We start from the raw sequence: 18,725 nt of genomic DNA on the forward strand, positions 1-18,725 counted from the left end.
ATGTGGGAATGCCAATGACTAACAACAAATACAAAACATGGTAGATACTTGAACTGTAGATCAAGATGGAAGAATCTCATAGGCTATAGCTCATCAACATCAAAATCAGCATCTGTTACTTTGATGATGGTGATACTCTTGAGGGGTCATACTCCACACCAACATATGCAAAGATTACATTGGCTACATTAAGATCCAAGTTGGCCAATGCCAACTCAACACTACAGTGCAATCCCATATCATCAAGAAACACATCCACATCTTTATTTTTCCCTTTTGGCCACTCCTTCCTCTGCTTGTAATTAAGATGAAGGTTGGTGTGCACATACACCATTGTCTCTACCTTGAAATGCCTAAGCCTGCTCTTCTTCAAATGATATAGATTCCCATACTTGCTTCAATTCCTCTCTTGATGCTCAAGCCTGCTCTTCTTCAAATTATATAGATTCCCATATCTGCTCCAATTCAGCTCACAACAAAAGGATGAAGTAACATGATAGAGGGGCCTCATGGCTGATTGTTATAGAAGAGGGCATGTTGCCGTTGCCCCATGAGCTGTCCACCCTGTCCACCAAGCATAGGGATTCTTAGCCCCCTGTCTCCAATCACATCATGGCTTGCAAATCTCCCAATGCTATTGGAAAACTCTACAAAGACAACCTCCATCTCATCAAGGGATGTTCTATCTTGAAATATTCGTCTCCTAGCATCCTTCCTCCCCTGTGAAATCTCATAATCCATGTGAGGGAATCTGTGTTAAGGTCCACCATCGAGCCACTCATTGCTATAGTATTTTTGATTCATTGAGTGAGCCAAGCAATGCAAAGGTGTGCAAATCTTGTTCCACCTGCTCACAAGAATACTCTGTATGGTGGTGAAGAAGGCCTCTGATGATGTTTCATATTCACATTATTCATTCTGAAAAATAATTGTCCTCATAGGCTCAATCATGGAATCCCACCACTCATAAACCTCTCCTAGGATGGGTTGGTTAGTGTCTGCAAATTGTAACAAAGCAATGATAGGGTCCATGATCTTAATAGTAAGATCTACTCTCTCCCACCAAGCATCATCTAACATTGTATCCTTGAATCTTTTTAAGGCTGCTTGATTTGTATTTCTCCAAAAAGACCAAAACTCTGAAATGACCATGGCCCTAAGAGTGGTCTTGACCTCCCTCAACCTCTATAGCATGATGAATGCAAAGGAAAACTAGTATATGCAATCATTCAATAATGATATATGTGTGTACTCTTTGTAGATTGTGAGGGCATTGGTATGATTTTATACAAAGTTGCGGATATGTCGTGCATCCTCAATAAGATTTCCAATCTATGCCACAATAGAAGCAATAGATTTAAGTGCTAAATTCTAGGAATGGACAATGCAAGGTGTCCAAAATATTTGTGGATATTTAGCTTCCAAAATCATGCCAACAACCTTGCAAGTAGGTGCATTGTCTATAATGATTTACACATAAGAATCAATACATGCATCTTCAATAGCTTTAATGAACAACTCTCCTATATATTGTGCATCCTTATATTTTCCAAGAGCATCCATTGCGTTCAAGAAAGTTGGTCCATTCAAGGAAGACACCATGAAGTTGATGAGTGGATGGCGTGCTGCAGTCCATCCATCAAAAACAATACTAACCCCAGATATTGGCCATGCTGATTTAATAGGCTCAAACATTTTATCCATCTTCTTTGCCTTAACCAACAATGTGGTTCTAAGCTTCTCTGAATTAGGAGGAACATACCCCAATGGAGCCCCTTGAGCTAGAGATTGACACATCTCAATAAATAAAGGTGACTGTGTAACATTAAATGATATGAAGTTGAGATAGAAAAGAAAACCAATGGTAAGCTCAATCTCTTCTTGCCTCTCTTGCTAAAATATGTTGCCCATTGGACCAAGTGCCCTCCTCTTTGTTACTTGACCTACACCCCAATTGGAACTCCCAAATGGATAATCACTTTTCCTCAAGAATGCAAGGGGATCCTCATCCTTTTGGCCTCTCTTTCTAGTTCTTTCTTATGAGATGCATGCACTCCTACACATGCTCCAATTCCACAAGATGTGCCCAAAAAATTCCCTTTCACACAGAAATAGGTGCTCTTGAATTGATGGTTGCAAAAGTTGCATGTCCAAAGAACATTGTCTCCTCCCTTTAACTTGCTCCCTGACCCTTGATGTCTTCTAACATACCTCCACAAGGGATATTTTAGTTCTTGAGCTTGTTGTCTTGCTAAACTGATGTTTCTCTCAACATTCGAAGCAACTTTTGCAACCCCACTTCCAATAGATGGAACCTTGATTGAGCCATGATTCCTATGATCATAAAAAAATTGGATTGCTATGAAGCTGTGCATGCAAACAAAAACAGACTGACAAAATACCGTAGCAAAACTAAAAAAATTTGGAAGGGAAATCCACTTACCTGAACATTGAATCTCCTCTAAAACTTGTCTTCCTCCTTTGCTGGTTGCCCACACACACCTACAACTCCAAAACAAAGTGAGGGAAATCAACCCAAAACCAACTTTTAGCAGCACACAGGTTTAATTTTCGACAGACACATTTCGTAGAATCAGGGCACGGTTTCACATGTGCGTAACATGAGTCAAACTCATGTCGCTCATCTTGGACATGAGTCATACTCTACGGGGGTGGGGGACATGTCACATGACTTAGAAGTTTAGTAATGTCCACTAATAACCAGTAATGTTTAATGGTACTATAAAAGGAATACATACATAATTCAAAACAAGTGAGAGATTGAATGTATCCATTATAAAATGGAAAAAAGAGAAAATAATCTCATAATTTTTTTTTTTTTTGTAGAAATATTTGTTTCACTGTATCTCAAGGATGGGGGATTGGGTTTTAGGGATGGCTGTTATATGTTCTTGTGGGTGCATCAAACAACCCTCCAAAGGGCACCACCAATTGCTAGACGACCTGAACTTGTAGGCTCTTTTACCCACATAAACATATAAAAATTTGTATCTTTCTTTTAGACCTCCGATATTGGTGCTTGAAGTTGCCCCTTGCTCCTTTAAGGGTCCTTTTCCATTTCCAAACTGAAACCAACAAAAGTCAATATGGTTTTGGCCCAACTCCTTTGGGTGCAAACCCCCACCTTGGGTTATAAATCCACAAAACACATTTATGGTGCTCATTCCTCCAAAACCTTGAACCCTAGGGTTTGGAGTACCTCCCAAGCTACCAATCTCAACACTTCCTCTTAGCGAGGAAGGTACTTCCAAGACTAGGAAGTAACTCATCATCACTGTCACTGTCGGTGAGACTATCCCAACTCCTGACGCCCATAAATCTAGCAAACCTTGAAGCATGGACTGTGCCCTTATCGGAAGTGTCACTGTCACTAGAAGCCTCTGTGAAAATTCCTCGACAGGAATCCCTACTGCAACAACTGATGATATTACTCCTATTTGTTAAATTCCTTTAAACAAATTACTTGTAGTTTCCTACGGAAAATATCGTAATACATACATTGCAACCTTCACTTAATTAAACATTATGTGGAAACAAGAGATTGAGTAAGAAAGAAAATACACCACAATTGACACTGTTATTTTTGGACAAAAGTCCCTGGAAAAACCCAATGCAGGAAAATCGGTGCAGCAACTCTGAGGGTTTTATATTATTAAGCAGTAGTTTCTGAATACAACTCTGGATGCCCTCTCGGCAATCTAGTTACAGAGAAATACCACGGCTACAACTACGCTGCCCCTGCGTAGTAATTGCGTGGGCTTGCGTCGAGCTCTCTAAGGCTCTGCGTCAGCTCAACTAGGAAACGTCTTGCCTTCTGGAGCAGTTTCTAGCCCTCCCGACTTAGAAATGTCAGCTCCTCTGCAAAACTCAGACTTCTACGTGGGTGACTGAGCTGCCTCTGCATGAGCCCATCTGGCTCAACGTCAAGCTCTGCGTGGGCCCTTCTGGCTAAGCATCAATCCCTCTGGTGTCTCTTTGCCTCTCTCTGCTGCGTGTCATGGGCTCTAGAGAAGATACTCCAACCCAACTATCCTTGCCGCTCAACTGCAAGAAATCTACTCTATCATAATTTCCTCCGGAGAAATTCTCACTTCAAAAATTCGATCTCTTGATTTCTCGGTGTGTTTTCCAAATGACCCTCAAGCTCCATCAAATAATCTTCTTGTTGACATTCAACGGCCCAAATTATAAGCTAATCAATGGCTAAGATCATTTTAGCTTGATCCTTGTCATCTTCTAGAAGTTACGCCCATAATTAGATTAATACCCATTAATATTTTTAATTTCCTAAGTTTAGACTTACGGTTTCATTAAAAAATATTAATTATTTTAATAAAATTGTCTTTGGGTGGAATTTCCCAAAACGCTTTCTGAGTTCTTTGGAATACATGTGCCCAAACCTCCCTGCAAAATTTGAGGCCTAGAGCACATTTGATGCTACCCCAAATCAACAGTCTCCTGATTTTTTCTCTCCTCTTGAAATGCTTTCAGGCCATTCCATGGTTCCTTCTTTCCAACAATAGAAGTGCCCTTACTCCCCAGTGACCATGCACTCTTCTTGGGTTGCACATTCTCCTTCTGAACCACAAACTCCCTTTAGAACTCGACTCGATTTGAACCTCTAGAGCTTGGGCGTTCTCTTCCCTCTTCTTCTCATGATCTATAGGCTTGCCCATCAGCTTGTATAGATGATGCTCTCTAACTCCAATCACAACACCTGCAGAGCTAGAGCCTCTGGGCCCGAGTCTTTCCTTTCCACCTTGGAAGAACGCCTCAAACCCCTTCTGCTCGATCACTGAGGCATACAACACATTATATCTGAGTCATGGTACAAACAATACACATCCTGAACTCGCATTGGCTTGACTCCATCTTGAATGGCATGACACCTGATCCTATGATCTCTTTTTGACTCTTGTCACCCAACACCATGTGCAATTTCGAGTCCCACTCAGCGAGAGTCTCGAATACGTCATGCGAACTTGTCATGTGCTTTGATGCACCATTGTCCACATACTATGCTCTACCTTGTAGATGGTAACTTGAGAGAAATGAGAGATCAAAGCAAAGTCCTCACTCCAATCACCCGGAGAGGTCATCTATCTCAGTAGAAGTGGCGACAATTGCAACTTGCTTCCCCTTCTTCTCATCATCTCCTTGCTTCTTCCTCTGACAACATTGAATAATGACCAAACTCACTGCAGTTGAAACACTTAATCTTACTCAAGTCCTTCTTTTGCTTGCCTTTCATTCTTGATGCAAGATCCTTGTCATCATCATAAGCCTTCTTATTCGGATGAAGATCCTCGTCTTGCAATTCTTTCTGAATGAAGTCATCCCACAATTTGTTCCAGTTTGGCAGCTTGTCCCTAGGAATGATCCCCGTGATGAATGACTTCCACTTTGGAGTAAACCCCTTCAAAGCAATGCTTGCCATCTCAGAATCTGAAACAGTCTCATCGATGGCGGTAAGCTCATCTCGAACCTGAGACAACCTTGTCATATACAAAGTCACCCCTTTACCCTGTATCATCTTGGTGGCCTTCAACTTATCCTTTAATACTAATACTCGATTCTCATTTTTATTCTGGAACAAATTCTGAAGAGCTTCCCACATTTCATGGGCAGTGTTCTTCCCATACAAATGAGGTATTAAGGAATCCTTGACACCATCTAGGATGATCAACTTTGCCTTCATATCCAACTCTTTGTATACTTCCAACTCCTTAGGGTCAGTTGGCTTCTTGATCACTTTCTCGGTAAAGTCCCAGATCCTGTTCACCATCAGAACCAACTTGAACGTTTCCTTCCATGAATTATAGTTGGACAACACTTCCAACCTGTTCTCATATTGTAGACCAACCAACAACTTCGACATTGCTGTGAGCTCTTCAACAACAATGTGAACAACTCCCTCTTAAGTTGTACTCACTATGCATACTCTGATTCACTGGCCCTTCAAAGTAGCTATGATACCATGTTGATTTTTCATGGTATTGGAATCTAGGTTAGGGTCTTAGAATCACTGACACTACCAATCCAAATACCACAAAACAATACTACTTTGCACAACGGAACAAAATACAACATTTAATCAACTCGTGCACAAAATATAGATAACTTTTTACAATTTTCAACAACTCAAATTCATTATATTAACAACTTTAATGCAACAATCTAGGGCTTATGTACCAGGGATAATGGCTCTCATACATCCACTGATACAAGAATACAAGAACAAGTTACACTGACAATCTAGTTAATGTAGTGCACAATCACAATTCCTCTTCTCATGCCTTGAACACAACTGCTTGTCTGTCTGCTCCCAATCTGCAGCTCTTGCCTCTATCAATTGTCCTGCTCCTTTAGGTCATTGAACACGTCTCTCCAATTGCTCTCTAGCTGATCGTTAGTCCTTCAATGCATCAACACATAGAGACCCTTGTTGAGTTGTTCACAACTCCGTTTGTGAACAACTCTCAACTGCCCATTGCTGCTCCTCAGCTCCCTTGGGACTTCTTCCCTCTAATGCCTTCGTGCGCTGTTCCAATGTAGATAAACTTTGGGTCGGAGGGCCGCCACCTATCATTGCAAGATGTCATTCTCCAACAATGAACTTGGGCCGATCCAACTGCTCACTTTGACCTCCTTCTTTCGTTCTCCAAGGATTAGTCACTTAAGCCTCCAACAATTTGCCTCTCCCAGTAGTCCAAGTGTCCTTCCCTGTATTGCACTTTGGGCCAATTTGAGTAACTCCTTGCTGCGTTGCAACAACCTTGAGATTACCTAACACAATCTATCCTACCTGGACAATTATCCACTAACATCAAAACAACTTTTTGACATGAAACAACATACCTCTAGACCTGTGTACACTGTTGTAGCTTCACATTTTGGTTAAGGCATCAACTGACTTGTTTTGTCCCTTCCTTTCTGCTGCAACAGTCCTCTCACAAGTTGCGACCTTCCTCAATCTTGCTTCTGCACCTACTCGTTGCCTTCTAGGAGTAATACCAACCATGTTAAGGCCTTACGACACTCTTCCAAGTTGAGGTACAAGGTTTAGTCCTTCTCTAAATAGTCACAAAGAGCTTCGGCCTGGTTATACAAAGAAAATACCACCAAATGCTAGCACAAACTGGCCATAAATAGTCTCCAACTACTCGCCTTTGGTCCTACTCTCCTTGGCCCTCAAGACAGTCACAAAAAGAACCAAAATCAATCCTTCTTCCCTTCGCTTGAGATGCTCTAGACCTGCGACAAAGTTCAGATGTCTAACTCACGATTGATGCTCTTAGGATGTATCTTTGAGGTCTCACATGCCTTCTATTTATATGTTCTTGTGGGTGCATCGAATAACCCTCCAAAGGCACCACCAATTGCTAGCCAACCTGAACTTGTAGGCTCTTTTACACACGTAAGCATATAAAAATTCAAATCTTGCTTTGTAGACCTTCGATCTTGGTGCTTGAAGTTGCCCCTTGCTCCTTGGGTCCTCTTCCATCTCCAAGAGTCAAACCAACAAAGTTCACCATGGTTTTGGCCCAACTCCTTTGGGTACAAAACCCCCACCTTGGGTTCTAAGCCCACAAAACACATTTGTGGTGCTCATTCCTCCAAAACCCTGAACCCTAGCGCTTGGAGTATAGCCAGGGATGGACTCTTCACCAAATGGATGTGAAATTCCTTTTCTACATGGTTTCCTCAAGGAAGAAGTATTTGTGGAGCAACCACAAGGCTTTGAAGTGCATGACAGAAAAACTCATGTGTGTAGAGTAAAGAAAGTTGTCTATGGATTGAAGCAAGCCCCAAGAGCTTGATAGATTCTTGATGAAGCTTGGTTTTAGTAGAAGCAATGCTGATCCAAATCTCTATTTCAAGACAGTCCAAGGTATGCCTTTGATTTTGGTATTATATGTTGATGACTTATTCTTGACAGGTGGAGAACCACTTATCCTCTAGTGTAAAAGGGAGTTAGCTTCTGAATTTGAAATGAAAGATCTTTACTTGATGCACTACTTCTTGGAGGTATGGCAGAGACCTGGTGAGATTTTCCTTTCTCAAGGAAAATATGTTGTCAAGCTTGGAAAGATTTGGTATGACAAAATGTAAGTCCATGAATACACCAATGGAAATGAATTTCAAAAAGTTATGTGGTGAAGTTGTAGGATCTAATTTAGCTAATCCTTCTGAGTATCAACAACTGATTGGGGCATTGATGTTCTTAGTGAACACTCAATCAAATATATGTTTTGCGGTCAATACTCTAAGCCAATATATGATTAAGCCATCACATGCACACTCGCTTGCTGCAAAGCATGTGCTGAGATACCAGCATGTGACCATCAATCTTGGATTGAGATACATTGCCCAAGATGTGAGACTACATAGGTACTTCGATGCTAATTGGGCTGGTAACTCTGCTGATAGGAAGAGCACATTTGGATGTTGCTTTAGCTTGGGATCTACCATGATATCTTGGATGAGCATAAAACAAAAGTCTGTAGCCCTTAGCATGACTGAAGCTGAGTACATTGCTGCTAGCATCTCTAGTTGTGAGGCAGTATGGCCGAGGAAGCTCTTTGGAGAGCTGTTTGAGCATGTACTAGATACAACTGTAATATACTGTGACAATAAGAGTGGGGGATTCGACTTGCAGAAAATCCTGTGTTATATGACAAGTCCAAGCACATTGAGATCAAATATCACTATATTTGGGATATGGTGCATAGAGGAGCAGTGAGGCTCCATCATATTGCAACTGATGATCAAAGAGCTAACATAGTTACCAAGGTTTTGTCGAAAGGAAATTTCATGGTATTTAGAGAGCAACTTGGACTGACTGATGTGACCCTCCCTGGTGGGGGCAGTCATGGATGATCAAGAACATTGAGTTATGCTCTTCTCTCTTGTTTGAGCTCCCAAGTTGGGAATGGAGTCAAGAAATGTTAAAATTGGAAACTAGGGCCAAACTCCACATGGGTCATCTTTTTTATGACAACTTATATTTTTCTTGGATTCCTCTCTCTGAGAGGTGTAGGATTGATCTAAAGATCATTCGATTCTGACATGTACAAATGAAGTTATGAATTTATTTTGATTATGGTCAAATTGTCAAGGTCGACCAACAAACTTATGTAGGCTCAAAAGCCCAACAATCACGTCTATTCATCCTCAACGTTGCATATAAATAGAAGGTGACTTAGCCTCATTTGGACACACTCATCTTCACACTTCTCTCTCTCTCTCCTCATTGATTGGGTACGGATTTCTGGTCCTCTCTCTCTCCATGTTCGAAATTTCAGGAGAACGAAATTTCAGGAGGCCGAAATTTCAGGAGGTCGAAATTTCAAGACACCGATTTTTTGGACAGTTTGACCAAGCGTTAACCTCCTTTGATTGCGATTTTGTGAGGGCTATCTCTGTTTGGGCAGGCCACATTTCTAGGCATAGAAATCGAGGTTAAACGTTGACTATTGACCAACGTTGACTACAGTTGGGACTGACTGGTGGTGGGTTGTTTGACCAAACTTTGACTAGGCTGAATTTGACTGTTTTGAGGGTTGTTTTATCTTGCTGTTTGGAGGCCGAAGTTGATTGAAGTTGACCGATTTGTTGAGGGTCAAATCTGCCTTGTTAACCAGCATTGACTTTTTTGGTTAGGGCTCTTTTGTTGTTGTTATAAATGATCAGATTTGTAAATTGTACTATCTCTCTTTGCTGAACTATTGTAGACTAAAAGAAGATTTGATCAAGGATTTCCCGACATTGGGGTTTGTCCCTGGCTGGTGCCACATCTTGTGTCCACTTGTCTTGGCTTGTCTTCTACTGTTTATGTTTATGTTCTATCTGCATTTTACTATCATGTTGATGTGATTGTTAATCTGAATATTGATACTGGGCTGATAAAGAAATTAAAGTAAAATTGCTCTAAAGCATAGAACATACCATTGTTGCCTATAGTTAACATGGAATCAGCGCTGAGGTGAAGACAAAGCCCAAGCAAGAGTGAAAGAGAAATCACTAAAGACAGTTGGACAAGGACAAAAGTCTCAATGGGTTGTTCATCCTACTTCACGGATGAAGACAAGCTCCATGATAAATTTGACTATCATGGATGGAAGATGTCTCTTGATTTGACCTTGGAAGAAAAGAAGTGATGGACTATGTGCAGTGTAAAATCCTTGAACCTCCTTCAAATGCACCGGTTGCTGTGAAGACCAAGTATAATAGGGCTGAAGTCAAAGCAAAGAAGATTATCAGGGATTCTATTGACAAGCATCTGGTGGCCTACATCTTCGAATTGAAGACCTCCAAGGAGATCTATGACATGTTGGTCAACATGTTCAAGGTTAGTAATGCTAATCAAATTCTATTTCTCAAGAATAAGTTGAAGGATATTACGAAGGGCAAGGATGAGGATATTCAATCCTATTTCTTGAGGGTTACTAAGATCAAGAACGATCTACCCTCGATTGGAGAAGTCATTCCTGACAGGGAACTCACTCTCACCACCCTTGGAGGACTCCCACTTGAGTGGTATGTATTTAGAACCACCATCCTCAACAATGATCGAATTCTAGGGTTTGAAGAATTGATGTCGAGATGCATTCATGAAGAAACAAGAATGGTGGAGCAAGAAATGCCTTCTAACAGAAGCAACCCCACTGCATTCTCTACTCATGCCTAAAGGAGATATAATGCAGGGTCTAAAGGTCATTTCCATGGAAAGCCTAGATGTAAGGGAGGAAGGAAGGGCAGGTGATTTGTTTACAATAAGTTTGGCCACTATGCAAGGGGGTGTCCAAATAGAAAGGACACATCGCATGATGATGATCACAATCATTCCAGTGGCAACTTCAACAACAACGATGAAAGGAATGGCAAGTCCAATGGAAAAAGAAAAAGGAATGCGGGACATCAAGGAAATGGTCGACCCTCCAAGAAATCAAGGAACTCTAGGTATGAAGAATCAAATGTTGTTAATAGTAAGCAAAAAGAGTACTATCTTATATCGACCCTCTCCACTGCCTCTCCTCTGGACACTTTGGGAAATTGGCTGATTGATAGTGGTGCCTCAAGGCACTTCACCGGATACAAGGAAGCCCTCTCTAATCTGATAGAAAAGGAGACAAACTTGGAAATCATCCTTGGAGACGATGCCGCCTATCTCGTGAAGGGAGTAGGGAATGTTACCCTTCAATTGAATCAAGGTAACACTATTCATTTACAAGAAGTACTATATGTAGTTGATCTCAATAAGAATCTGGTGTCCATTTCAGCCATGGAGGACAAAGGATTCAAGGCGACATTCATCGACGGAAAGGTACACGTTTGGAAAATAAATTTTAAAGATGCTTTTACTCTTGGGTTTGGGGTTGACACTTTGTATCAAGTTGGAGGAAGTCCATTGGGAGCCATGTCTTGCGACACATCTCTAGAATCTGAAAATGGCACTGGAGGTTTGCCCATCTTCATTATAAGTCCCTACCCGATGTGAGACAAATGGCGACAGGTATGCCCGAGTTCAAAGTAGAGCATGGAGGTGTATGTCTGGGATGTGCCAAAGGAAAACTTACAAGGGGACCATTCCCCTCAAGTAAAAGCAAGACCACAAATATATTGCAATTGATCCACTTCGACGTATTTGGTATGATGCCCGTAAACTCTTTGGGAGGATAGTTATATTATCTCACCTTTACGGATGATTATTCTAGCAAGACCTGGATCTACTTCTTGAAGAAGGATGAAGTGTTCACCTGTTTTCTACACTTCAAAGCCTTGATCGAAAACCATTCCGAGAAGAAAATCAAGATATTGAGCACTGATAATGGGATCGAGTACGAATCTAATGAATTCCAAGATTATTGCAGAGAAGCTAGCTTTAAGAGGGAGACTACAAACGCCATACACTCCTAAGCAGAATGGTGAGGCTGAAAGGAAGAATCGCTCTATTGTAGCAGCAGTTTGTGCCATGCTTCATGATTAAGGCCTTTCGAAGTTCCTATGGGCTGAAGCTGCAAATACCACCAGGTATGTTCAAAACTGATGCCCTCATCAAGCATTGGACTCCAAGATTCCCAAAGATAAGAAACTTGATGTCTCTCATTTTAGAATTTTTGGAAGTCTCGTATATTTTCATGCGCTAAAAGAGAAAAGAAGCAAATTTGGTGCATTTGGGAAGAAATGAATCTCTGTGGGCTATAGTGAAAATTCTAAGGGATATAGAATTTATGTAGCTAGTCAAAAGGAAGTTGAGATAAGTCATGATGTCACCTTTGATGAAGATATGGCCCTTGGGAAGATCAACAACCTTCTTATCCTAAGGAAGGACAAAGAAGCTGACACTAGAAATCAGGGTGCAAAAGAAGACGAAACGATGCCTGATGTTGATGAACCTATGGCTCCTATTGATCCTCCTCCTCCAAAAGGAGACCCTCATGACTTAGAGAGACTCGAAGATGCCGAGAGACGCATTGCACCAAGGGGGACTTTTCATGAAAGTAAGAAGCCGAATAGGTATAAAGGATATTTGACTGCCATGAGCACTATCATTCAAAATGAGTCTTCATCATTCGAAGAAGCCATGAAGCATCAAGTATGGAAGGATGCTATGAATGAAGAATACGAGTCAATTATGAAGAATGATGTCTCTGATGTGGTCCCTAGACCTCAGGACAAATCAGTTGTCACCTCTAAGTGGCTCTACAAAATCAAGCATGGAGCTGATGGAAGTGTAGACCCTCTCATTTGAGATGAAGGACCTAGGATGAATGCACTATTTCCTAGGGCTGGAGGTCTGGCAAAAGCTAGGCGAATTTTTTCTCTCTCAAGGAAAATATGTTGTGAAGATATTGGAAAGATTTGGGATGGTAGATTGCAAGCTTGTGACTACTCTGATGGAACTTAACTTTAAGAAGTTGTGTGGTAGTGCTGCTGGACTTGAATTGGGATGGTAGACTGCAAGCCTGTGACTACTCCGATGGAACTTAACTTTAAGAAGTTATGTGGTAGTGCTGCTGGACTTGAATTGGGAAATGCTTCTGAGTAACATCAACTCATAGGAGCATTGATGTTCTTGGTGAACTCCCGTCCGGACATATGTTTTGCAGTTAACACATTGAGCCAATATATGGTTGAACCTCATCATATACATTGGATTGGTGCCAAGAATCTTCCGAGATATCTTCGGGGCATAATCACTCATGGACTGAGATACACTACCGGAGTTGTAAGGCTGCTTGGTTATTCTGATGCTGATTGGGTTGGCAGTGTGGTGGATCGCAAGAGTACTTCTGGATACTGTTTTTCTTTGGGTTTTGCTTCGATATCCTGGATGAGTAGGAAGCAGAAATCGGTTGCCTTGAGCACCATCGAGGCAGAATACATAGATGATAGTATGGCCTCCTGTGAAGTTGTCTGGTTGAGGAAGCTCTTCTGTGAGCTGTTTGGACATGTGTTGGAGACCACCGTGATCCTCTGCGACTACCAGAGTGGGATCTGATTATCAGAGAATCCCGTGTTTCATGATCGCTTCAAGCTTATAGATATCAGGTACCACTTTATCCGAGATATGGTACATCGAGGAGTAATAAGGCTCCATCACATTGGGACTGATGAGCAGGTCGTCGATATTTTGACAAAGCCCCTGGGGAAGGTCAAGTTCTTGGCCTTTCAAGAACGACTTGGAGTCGTGTAGGGACCCTCTTATGAGGGTCCTGTATGAGATGGACATTGAGCTCTAGGAGCTCCGAGGGGCTTGGGGCTTTTTGGAGCGATGAGAAACCATAGGGTGAGTGGTTCAACCTTCCCCTAGTGGTTTGTTGTGTACAGGGTGAGTGGTTTAGCCTTCCCCTACGATACCCCTTGGGAACATGTAGGCAGGATGAGTGGTTCATCCTTCTCCTGCTGAGACATCCTAGCCATGCAGTCTGTGACTCATGGGAAGTACCTCTCATCTGGGCAATGAGTAGGGAAATGAGGATAGGGACCATAGTACTATCGATGGATGCATTGTGTACTACCGTACTCCCTATGCTAGGATGACCGATATTGATTTGGGATCAATTGGAACTAACTTCGGGTCAGTAAGAGTGGTATGAGACACTCTCTTTTGATTGGAACTGAATTTGGGTTAGTAAGAGTGGTATGAGACACTCTCTTTTGATTGGGACTAACTTCAGGTCAGTAGAGAATGGTATGATACATTCTCGATTACTTCTTCTTCTTCATAGTTCAGTAGAGTGGTGCATTGATGGTAAAGATAGTACAGATTGCCAGATAGATTAGTAGATGGAGTTCTCCCTAGTTGAGAGGGAGTGTTAAAATTGGCAACTAGGGCCAAACTCCACATGGGTCATCTTATTTATGACATCTGATATTTTTCTTGGATTCCTCTTTCCGATAGGTGTAGGATTGATCTAAAGATCATCTGATTTTGACATGTACAAATGAAGTTATGAATTTATTTTGATTATGGTCAAATTGTCAAGGTCGGCCAACAAACTTATGTAGGCTTAGAAGCCCAATAGTCACGTCTATTCATCCTCAACGTTGCATATAAGTAGAATGTGACTTAGCCTCATTTGGACACACTCATCTTCAAACTTCTCTCTCTCTCCTCATTGATTGGGTACGAATTTTAGGGCCTCTCTCTCTCCACATGTCTGAAATTTCAGGAGAGCGAAATTTTACAAAGACGAAATTTCAGGAGAGCGAAATTTCAGGAGGTTGAAATTTCAGGAGACCGAATTTTTGGACAGTTTGACTAAGCGTTGACCAGCGTGCGTTGACCTCCTTTGATTGCGTTTTTATGAGGGCTATCTTTGTTTTGGCAGGCCGCATTTCTGGGCACAGAAATTAAGGCTAAACGTTGACTGTTGACCTGCGTTGATTACAGTTAGGGCTAACTGCAGGTGGGCCATATGACTAGACTTTGACTGTTTTGAGGGTTGTTTTATCTTGCTGTTTGGAGGGCGAAGTTGATTGAAGTTGACTGATTTACTTAGGGTCAAATCTGCCCCATTGACCAGTGTTGACTTTTCTGGTTAGGGCTCTTTTGTTGTTGTTATAAATGATCAAATTTGTAAATTGTACTATCTCTCTCTGCTAAACTATTGAAGACTAAAAGAAGAATTGATCAAGGGTTTCCCCACATTAGGGTCTATCCTAGGTTGGTGCCACATGTTATGTTCTTTTGTCGTTGGTTGTCTTCTACTGTTTATGTTTATGATTTATATCCATTTCACTATCATGTTGATGTGATTGCTAATCTGAATATTGATACTGGGCTAATAAAGAAATTGAAGTAAAATTGCTCTAAAGCATAGAACATACCATTGTTGCCTAAAATTAACAAGAAAGCTCGTGGGGTTGAGGGAACTCTTGACTATAGGTTGTGCGATCCTTTTCATGTGTTGACAAGTGGTAATCCCCCCTACCATCAAGTTTGAGACTTGCCAAGAGTATACCCCAACATGCATCCTACCCACAAGCTAGGCTTGTTGAGATTGCCACCCATCTAGCCAATGGGTGTGGTAAGGCTTGGTCGTGTGCGATTTTTGTCCAGTCGTAATTCCCCCAAGAAGAGATGAGGCTTGGTTGTGGGTGATCCTTGTCAAGTGGTAATCCCCCCAAAGTTTGTGGATGCAAGTGTTCTACCACTCGACTCTTGTGGTAAGGCTTGGTTGTGTGCGATTTTTGTCTAGTCGTAATCCCCTAAGCAGAGATGAGGCTTGGTTGTGCGTGATACTTGTAAGTGGTAATTCCCCCCAAGTAGAGATGAGACTTGGTTATGCAAGATCCTTGTCATGTCTTGACAAGTGGTAATCCCCCCAAAGTCTGTGGATGCAGGTGTTCTACCACTTGACTCTTGTGGTGAAGCTTGTTTGTGTGTGATCCTTGTCATGTGTTAACAAGTGGTAATCTCCCTAAGTCTGTGTCAAGGTGGGAAGATTAATGGATATAAGGTGATAGACTAATCTCCCCTATGATGATTCTTCTTCATTAGATTGTGAAATCATTTTTCTAGAGTGGAGATGATCAGAGATGAGCAAAGAAAACAAAGATCTTTGTTACGAAAAGAAATTCCTCCCTCTCAGCGAGGGAGTGTTGAAAATTGGCAGCTCTGGGATGAATTTCCTTAAATAAAATTTCATTTCAAACAATTCTGGGGTGACTTAAAAAAATAGAAAGTCATGCTATCATCTTAAGCATGACTTTTCAAAAATATTAAATCACCTTGCATCATTTGGGAATCATGTATAGGTGTTGGAAAATCACTTAATTAATCATTAATCAATCTTAATAGTTAAATTTCGATGTAATCATCAATTATTATTATTATCCTTTATGATACTATGATATTATTAAAAGGAATTTCAAGTCCCCTTTCCTTCATGACACTCAATCAATTCTCGCCTCTCTCTCTTGATGACTCACATGGCACTTCATAACTCTCTCTCTCTCTCTCTTAATGATTCTTCTTACACTCATTAAAGGTATGTCATAAAAGATTCCTCTTACGCTCTCTCTAATGCATATGTTACACTCTCCTTAACTAAGGCATGCGTTCCTCTCTTAATGGCATAAGTTACTAAGGCATGCATATCTCTCCTTAGTGGCATAAGTTACTAAGACATACATATCTCTTCTTAATGGCATAAGTTACTAAGGCATGCCTTTCTCTACTTAATGGCTTGAGTTACACTCCCTAAATGGCATATTGTTAAAATTGGCAACTAGGGCCAAACTCCACATGAGTCATCTTATTTATGACAACTGCTATTTTTCTTGGATTCCTCTCTCCGAGAGGTATAGGATTGATCTAAAGATCATCCGATTCTGACATGTACAAATGAAGTTATGAATTTATTTTGATTATGGTGAAATTGTCAAGGTCGGCCAACAAGCAAAACAGGGATTCAAACCCCCAGTTCATCCTCAACGTTCATATAAAAGGAGGAGACCTCAAGTCATTTTATCATCATCTCATCTTCACTCATCTCTCTCTCCTCACTTGATTGGGTACTCAAATATGAGTAGCTGTCTCTTACACGTGCGAAGGAAGGAGGATCTCTTTGACTGTTTGACTGGGTTGACCGAATTGCAGAACTACTGTTTGACTGCGTTGACCTCTAGCGTTGGCTTGTTTTGACTGTGGATTGGGTGAGGTATCTTCTCCTTGGTAGGCCAAGGTATGGGCACTAAAATCGAGGTGATTTGACCTCTCATTTGACCAACGTTGACTGCCCTAGGTTTGGCCACCATTTGACTTTCGTTGACCAACTTTTGACTAGACTTTTTCGGATTGTTTTGGGCTAATTGAGCTTGCTGTTGGAGGTCGATGTTCACTAGGTTTGACCGAGCTCTTTAGAATTCTGCCATGTTTGACCAGCGTTGACTTTTCTGGTTAGGGCTTTTTTGTTGTTGTCATAAATTATCAGATTTGTAAATTGTACTATCTCTCTCTGCTGAACTATTGAAGACTAAAAGAATATTTGATCAAGGGTTTGCCCACATTGGGGTTTGTCCTTGGCTAGTGCCACATCTTGTGTCCTATTGTCTTGGCTTGTCTTCTATTGCTTATGTTTATGTTCTATTTGCGTTTTACTATCATGTTGATGTGATTGCTAATCTGAATATTGATACTGGGCTAATAAAGAAATTGAAGTAAAATTGCTCTAAAGCATAGAACATACCATTGTTGCCTAAAATTAACACATGTTATTCTTCCTCAAGGCATGCGTATTACTCCTTTATGACCAAAATTTGTTGCTCCTCCTATATATGTATCTCATATCATCTCATCTCCTCCTATGCACGGTTCCAAGGTTTTTTTTTTGGAATTTTTGAATTGCAATGTAAGGAACCATGTTTCTAGAACACTCCCATGGTGCTCCCTAGATGCTTCCTGGATTCTCCCTAATGGTAATGTTAAATTCTTAAAGTAAAAGTGACATTCTCCTTTATCTTTCATTTTCATCCTTTTACAATTTTTAACATTACCATGAAATGACTCAGGGTGTTGAGAGTGGTTTCAACATTATCGGACTACATATGGAGAAAATAGAATTTCATATCCCATTCAAAATTCAACAGACTTAACAATTTTTAGGATTTTAGGATCAATAGGATTGTGGCATTTCATTAGATTATATCATGTATGAGGGTATGCGATTGGTATTTAATTAAGAGCACCAAGCCCTATATGTACCTCCGTGTTGGTGGTGTTGATTATTGAGCTCCTTTGTCACGGTCGTAGCAAAAATGTACCCTTACTCAAGTCAGGATCATTGATCAGACATGTTAAGATTTTTTCTACCATATTATAAGGCTTTGATTAGATAGTTTGATCAAAATTGGGCAATGTTGATTGATATCCTTATAGAATTGAAGTAGAGGCAGAGGCTAGACAAGAGGAGAGGAATCTAGGTTCTAGATGGTTGAATAATTAATCATTAATGTACCATGTATGACATTTCTATCAAGATTTGTGTACAATATGCATGCTTTGGTATATTTTGCACTCTAGATGTTTTTTTGAATATAAATGCAATGATACACACACACACACGCTCTTTGCTTTCGAGGATTTTTGGAAAATGATGCTTCCGATGCTTTGCTTCCAAAAACACACCCGCTTGTACATAGAGCAGCCTCAAGGCTTTGAAGTTGGTGGGAAGGAGTGCCATGTTTGTCTTGTA

The 18,725-nt window shown here is 40.9% G+C and overlaps 1 protein-coding gene across 1 annotated transcript in view; it reads left to right on the top strand.

Annotated features, from left to right (window-relative positions):
* The window catches only part of LOC149200555 (DNA polymerase zeta catalytic subunit-like), a 97,643-nt gene that overhangs the window by 34,267 nt on the left and 44,651 nt on the right, over positions 1–18,725 (top strand). The gene's annotated exons all lie outside the window — the stretch shown is intronic.

The sequence above is a fragment of the Pinus tabuliformis genome, chromosome 2_1 (genome assembly GCF_031772625.1).
Source record: "Pinus tabuliformis cultivar Carrire ecotype Pingquan chromosome 2_1, CPIR1, whole genome shotgun sequence".
Classification (NCBI taxonomy): domain Eukaryota; kingdom Viridiplantae; phylum Streptophyta; class Pinopsida; order Pinales; family Pinaceae; genus Pinus; species Pinus tabuliformis.